The sequence below is a fragment of the Anticarsia gemmatalis genome, chromosome 5 (genome assembly GCF_050436995.1).
Source record: "Anticarsia gemmatalis isolate Benzon Research Colony breed Stoneville strain chromosome 5, ilAntGemm2 primary, whole genome shotgun sequence".
NCBI lineage: Eukaryota > Metazoa > Arthropoda > Insecta > Lepidoptera > Erebidae > Anticarsia > Anticarsia gemmatalis.
Window position 1 is genome coordinate 1,838,034 of NC_134749.1, and position 7,789 is coordinate 1,845,822.

Consider the following 7,789-nt stretch of genomic DNA (forward strand, 5'->3'; position numbering starts at 1 on the left):
AGACTTCTTCTGCCCGCGACCTCTTACGCGTGAAAAGATTTCTCGGAGTAAAAAGTAAAGTAAAGTAAGTAGTTTATCCGAGTTTTTATACGTAAACGAGTTATAAGCCTTTGTTGTATAAAAATTAATTCAAATTCATCTAGTATTTTATTCCTGCAGGATTAGCAAACATAAATTTATCTATCCTAATAAACGTTCGCATTTACTTATATAAACAGGATTTAAAAACTTTTGTAAGGGTCTAAACTTAAACTAAATTCTTCAAAACCGTGTCTGCAGTTAGATATGGAAATAGGGCTTTCAGGTCATTTAATACATAGTATAGCTTTGAATTTAAAGTCACTTTGGAGATATGCCCAAAAAACCTGGAAGTTTATAACTAGAGTAGAGTATCGGACTGACAACACCAGCGCAGTGGTGACCTCACAAAACACTGCGCTCCAGTTGTTGTAACATTATTTAAATTCTCTGTACTAGAGGGCGCTTTTGGATTATATTATAAACATTGCATAGCGTATGCATATCTTTGCATCATATGCAAGTAATGATATGTGCGACTCTAGATCATCGCGTCTCGGTTCGATCATTGTATGATTCCTAGGTCAGGAAAAACATTTACAGAATCTTTTGCAATTTTGACTCAAATATTATCCAAAGACGTTTGGTGTCATGCTTAGTATGTGACCATATGATAAATATTCTGTATATGCTACATTTTCTTTATTATTATGCTCTATAGATACTAAAGTCCATAAAGCCGCGCTCTTCTGTAGAGGGCCAACAATCAAACTTGCTTATTTAAGCAGCCCTCCCAGTACCTACCTTCGTATAATAAAAGAGACGTTTAAAAATAAATCAACAACAAAGTAATGCCTTTTCAAAAAACTTCGTGACGTATTCTAAACAATTATGTCATTGACTCATTATGTGTATTCGCATGTAACACTTTATGCACGTGTTTCCTCACGTTTTAGTCAACGGTTGGCTACCTTTGCCGCTTTTGCTGTCAACGTCTTTTTGTTTGAAAACTTTATGGCACGTGAGTAGATAATAATGATAGAGAAACGGTTTTGAAGTAAGTTTTATTACAAAAGTAGATATAAATAGAAAATTTCGGAGAAAATCTCAAACGGAGAAAGGAAACATTGTGACACCTTGCTTTTCTACCAGTCCCTTAGGACAGTCCTCAAAGGTGTGCGAAGTCCCTAACTGATAAACTTTGGTTGGTTTTGTGGTACCATTATACCTGAAGGTGTGAGAAGGTAAGTATGACAAACACTCACGTTTTGGCATTACAATATAAATCCTATATAGCAGTTTGTGTGACCCGCTAAATATTTTATTGCAGTCTAATTATACTTATCCACTCTTTGTACATATTTATCTGAAAATTCAAGTGACAAAAACTAAATCGCTAAAGATTTACACCCGATATGTTTATCATGAATGAAAACAAAACCAGTTTACAATATTTCATTTTGCAACAGGTTTATAAACGATATAAATATCATTAAATTTTATATTCTAATAATAACGCTAGAATTAAACGAGTTTGCACACAATAGATTTATTATAACGGTACATTTATTTATAACCTTGAATCAGCTGTAAATGAAATTACAAGAATTTAAACGATTTCTTCATATTTATGGTCATCCAAACATATTAATTTTATTACTCTTAAGGCGTGTTGTTATTAACTTACTTAAATCGATATACACTTTTGATTTCCGTTTTTTCTTTATTATATCCTACTAGCTGACCCGCGCAACTTCGCTTGCGTCACATAAGAGAGAATGGGTCAAAATTTTCCCCGTTTTTGTAACATTTTTTACTGGTACTCTGCTCCTATTGGTCGTAGCGTGATGATATATAGACTATAGTCTTCCTCGATAAATGGGCTGTCTAACACTGAAATAATTTTTCAAATCGGACCGGTAGTTCCTGAGATTAGCGTGTTCAAACAAACAAACAAACAAACTCTTCAGCTTTATAATATTAGTATAGATATTATGTTCCACAGGTAGAGTTAAACATGTAGACAAATGTGGTAGATTATACCTATGCGACTGCATATTACAAGGACGCGGATAAGTTTTCTGAGTTGATAAAAGTGTTTTAAGGCTTCTAATTTCAGATGATATTTCCTCAGCAGCCATTTTCCTTCAGCAATTTTCTTATGACATGTACGTCTACATATACATATACCCAGATAGGTACTAGTTACGTTTAAGTACGTAGTAGACATTCCGGTAAGGAGTCTGGCATATTTTGGCTCGCTCCTAATGACATGGCACCAACATTATTAGCAGTGAAACGTAAGTGCATTTCGTATTTTCATACATAATGACAAAATTATTTATATGATAAAAGGTTTTTAATGATACATATTCAATTCACGTGCATACAATTTTACAAGAAATTGCAATGTCACTAACAAACAAAAGGTTACCTACTTTTAAATTTATCTCACGTTTCGTATTTTGTACTAAGATTATCTTAATATTGCTTACTCATACTTACTTAATTAAGGTTTTGCACTCATAAATAAAACAACAGTTATTTTTAATACATTCGTTAAGTAAAAATCTGTCTTTTACGGTAAGTTTAGTTTCAGTCAGTTTTGACTTAAGCGAAAATCATATATTATGAAAATTATGAGAGATCTCCGGGATCTTAAAAATAATATTAAAAGTGTCTAATAATACGAAAAAATTATGAAAAAGCTGAAATCTGATGAATGAAATATTAATAATGCATTGAATAAAAATAGTAATTTAAAAAGCTGGAAACTAGAATTATTAACTTTTTCCGTCAAAGTTCAGTTTATATCGCATTCTTATATAAACAATATTGTTTGGCCAGGTTTTAAAACCATTAAAAAATAATTATTCGTTTTCCAAAAGCAAAGATTTTACAAAGTACCAAGCATAACTACTAGGTACAAATACTAATATTAAATATTATGTAAATGACGCATGCTCATGTAATCAGTAATTAGTGCAAATTAATTCAAGTAAGTTCAAACAATGGTACAACCATGATAATGTTTCTTGTTTGTTATCTAGAAATATCACCTTTAATCTTTAGATTTGGTAAAAGATACAAAGTGACTCTATCTACATATGTCTTTAAGACACAAAACTAACAACGAATTATAACGTCGCAAATATTAATCTTTGTGCCGCGGAAATGGTCAGATATTTACTGCCGTAATTTCTGTTGTTGTATAAGGTTTACAAACATACCAACAGTCTATGGATACCACCGGCTATTAAATACAGTTGACAACTGCTTGAAAGCCACTATTCAGTACGTTATTGTTTCGTTAAATTATAGTGATTAACACGTTATGTCAAAGCAGCAATGTAATGATGATCATCAATAGACCAACAATTTGACGTACACTAGTTGTCAACCGAGATAAGTAATCCGCATACAGATCAAAATAACTTACTTTGTATCACACAAAAAAATGTCTTATGTGGGAATTAAACTCATACCATTGATTAACAATAGTAGCGTAGGGTTATCATCCAAACCACTGTGCTACAAACGTCAACATTGTACCCAGTTCTGGGAATTTCATAAATATAACATAACATTTTACAATATTGACATTCAAGAACCTACGTCATTAAAACAGCTTATGACGTAAGACGCTTAAGCAAAAGAAAGCAATAAGTTTGTCAACACTGATATTAAAAATATTTATCGCACCTTTGAGGAAAAGTCGCTTAAAAATGACTAGGATAACGTCATACCTGCCTTTACCCAATATTCTAATTATAGACTTTAATTTAATAAATAAATATGTTATATAGAAACAACATTTTTACCCATTCGAAGCACGCTTGCTTCTAATTGATTTAAATAATGTTTTAATTTAGTGCTCTTGGCCAATGCGATAGACTCAAGGCTTACTCCTGAAACTTCTTTCTTTTGACCTACGATAGTAAACCGTTGAAAGTTTATTCTAATTCAAAACTAAATCACCATAAGGCTAAATTTACACCGGAAAGGTATCGGCTACCATATCAGCGACCGTCAGCGGTCTTCAGCGATAGGCAACATACCGCGGGCAGTTATACTGCTGAAAAGAGCGCGTGTGACAGCGCGACGGCTCGCGTCAACTCAAGCGATTTTGGACTCTGAAACATGTTGATAAAGCTTAGAATCACTTATCCCCGGTTTCTGAGTACATTAAGCGGTAGTTTATCTATTCAAAAGCGTTTTTTTACATGAGTTTTAACGCTATTGAATAGATAAACTACCGTTCAATTTACCTCAGAAACCGGCGGTTCAACATTTTTCAACATTTTATCAACATGATTCAGAGACCAAAATCGCTTGTGGTTGCGCGACTGCCGACTTTTGTCGGCTGGTGTGAATTGAGCCTTACACAAGTAATTACGCTAAGCGGATTTTTCTTACATTGCAAGAGAGATGTGATAGTTTATTACATAAATATATGACGTAAAGATATTTTTAACCGTGGGGGAATTCCTACGTAAGAACGTGTGCAAAATTTTTGGTTTGTTTCTTTTTCTTCTCGGAAAAAAGTAACACAATTTCGATATGGTTTTTCTGTTCGGCAAATCTTGAATGACACATAGTGTTTGACTTGCTAAATCAATTTGTTTTGGTTTAGATGCTACTAAGAATAGGGAAGTGTTACAATTTGATATTAGTGTTGAAATGGAATTTACTTATTACGCATTACCCAAATTATGAAGCGGGTAATTTTATTTGTAAACTTACAGAAAAAAATATTTTGTTATGTATTGAAAGAAGCTATTTATCTCAACAAATAAAAATGTGGCGCAATAGTTATGAGTACGACTATTACACAGATATATCTATACTAATCTATACTAATATTATAAAGCTGAAGAGTTTGTTTGTTTGAACGCGCTAATCTCAGGAATTACTGGTCCGATTTGAAAAATTCTTTCAGTGTTAAATTGTCCATTTGTCGAGGAAGGCTATAGGCTATATATCATCACGCACGACTAATAGGAGCAGAGTAGCAATAAAAAATGTATAAAAAACGGGGAAAATCTTGACCCATTCTCTTTTCTGTGACGCAAGCGAAGTTGCGCGGGTCAGCTAGTGTACTTATTATTTTTTTGAGTTTTTAAAATCATACGGTGTTTTATAGTCTTGTCATAATTTGAAAAACCCGCTAGAACTATCAATTAAGCTGCCTTATACCGAGCATGATGACCAACATTATCAGTTTACTGTTAATACGGATATAAACGCCCAATCGCATTTTGCTTGGTACGAGAATCGAATCCACAACGTCTCAATCGTTTTACATACATACACTATCACCACAGGTTGTTTGCAGAAAGATAATATAAATGGAATTAGTTGCCAAAAATTGGCCAGCAGGATATAAATAGGGAAAAACCTTTCAATACAAACCAATTAGGCTCAAAACTCAGTAGTATTGTTATGTAATAATTTGTCAGCTCAAATGACGCATACTTCGAGGTGCGGGTTCAATTCCCAGCTGAGAACAAGGTCAATCGACTTCAAGTTTCATTGTGCTACATACCAACAAATTAACTTAATTTAATTTCCTACTTTTTAAATATTTTAATAAGTATATATTTTTTTATTCCTGTCTCCTTGCAATTAACTAGGAAGTTCCGTATACGATTGTTTTAGTAAGGATTCAAGTGTTTAAATATAGAAAAAAGCATAATGCAAGTATTTAATGAGCACATTACATTTTAGGTAAAAATAATTTGTACTTGCATAACATGAATAACATCACGTCTTTTATACCAGGAGATACAGGCAGAGGTGTATGAAATACACCAACTTTTCGACATTTGTAAAAATCGGTTTTTAATATACATATATACACTATGTATATATATTTAAAAATGATTTTTAATTATTTAAACAATATTTACAATGACATTTTGAATTATTTACAGCAACAATATAAACGTCTATTGGATTAACATTTACAATTTAAATCCAATAGACGCAAAGCCTACTGACAAACCGTGGACGTTAAAAATTACAAATAATTTAGCACTTTCTCCTTTCCAGGAATCGAATCCTGAACCATGTGATCGACAACTGTATACACTACCGCTTAGACTACAATAATTTATTCTTAGATCTGATATGAAAATATAACGACTACTTCACAGCTTAATAACTATTATTGACTACACTTCGTTTTACAAGTAATGATTGTACCACAATTATTTCAGTCATTTATTGTCTTCAGGTGCTATAAATACCAGTTTCCTGTAAGAAAAACATACATATAAAAACTATCAACTCGTAAAACATTTTGTGCGTAAACATTTTTAATGGACGCAATTTAGACATTTTCTGAACTATTTTCGTATGCTTAAGATGTTTGGTGACTTAGACAAAATAATATTAATTAGTCACATTTTTGTCTCATGTTCGCAAAGTCTTGCGTTTTTTTTGTAACATTTAGTATTAGATACTATCCGCATCTAGTTACCTAGAAAACTAAAAAAATCTTGCATCTGTATTTATTTTGATAAACTCAAACATTAATAATTGGATTTTGTCGTGTTTTTTACCAATTGACAAAGTAATTAATGGGGAAGGTTTGACAGTACGCTAACTGGTTTAAAATAATCGGTACTGTTTAAAAGCATTGAGATCCGAGAGAAAAATATAAATTGGATCTGACGTTAAAGCCAACTACTGCATTAAACAATAAATCTTGTATCTCGTCGTTCTTACAAACTTACGAACGATTAACGTATATAAAAAACTAAAAACTTGAATAACAGCAGTCTATAAACCACTTATTTTTGACTAGCTGACCTGCGCAACTTCGCTTGCGTCACATGAGAGAATGGGTCGAAATTTTCCCCGTTTTTGTAAAAAAAATTACTGGTACTCTGCTCTTTTTGGTCGTAGCGTAATGATATATAGCCTTTCTCGATAAATAGGCTATCTAACACTGAAATATTTTTTCGAATCGGACCAGTAGTTCCTGAGATTAGCGCGTTCAAACAAACAAACAAACAAACGAACAAACTCTTCAGCTTTATAATATTAGTATATATTTGAGAATCGTACACACGACTCAAAACACACTCGCAATCAATCATTAACCAATGAGTTACGGTGTACTAAATCTGGGCAAGTCAAATTATCTGCCTTAAATAATGAGGATGTTACAAGAGATGAGGTCTTTATATAAATGCTTAAATGATTAAATGAATAAGGAAAAGTTGAAAGCTTAAACCACCACACCCTGTAAAGTACACGATCGGCTAAAAAAAGACAAGTTATTGACTGCGTTGTGAGTGTATCGGTCACTACATGGGTTTTTGGTGGTGGCGAAGCTATTTCGTTTTATTTGTATAGTTTGTTAAATACTAAAATCTTTTGTGATCCTTTAAAATAGAAATGACTCAGGGACCGAATATATTCGGCAACAATGTACATTGTTGCCAAATATTCGGTACTATATGTATCTTGTTATATTTTCAAAATTCCGTACTCAACTGGAACATACTTATTCATATTTCATATAAAAACCAAGACAAACTAGTATAAACATCACAGTATTTTTTTCTAATTTCATTATACTATTTGGTTTTATTAGTATTTAAGTAAGTATTTTATTTATCTGTTACAATTAATTACCTTTATACAGTGTAAGTGGTTTTACCGTGCTAAAAACTAAAAATTAGACAGTCGGAGCTTCTATGCATATACCTGTAAAATAAATATGACTAAGCGGCCGAATATATTTGGTCGGCAGTGTACGAAC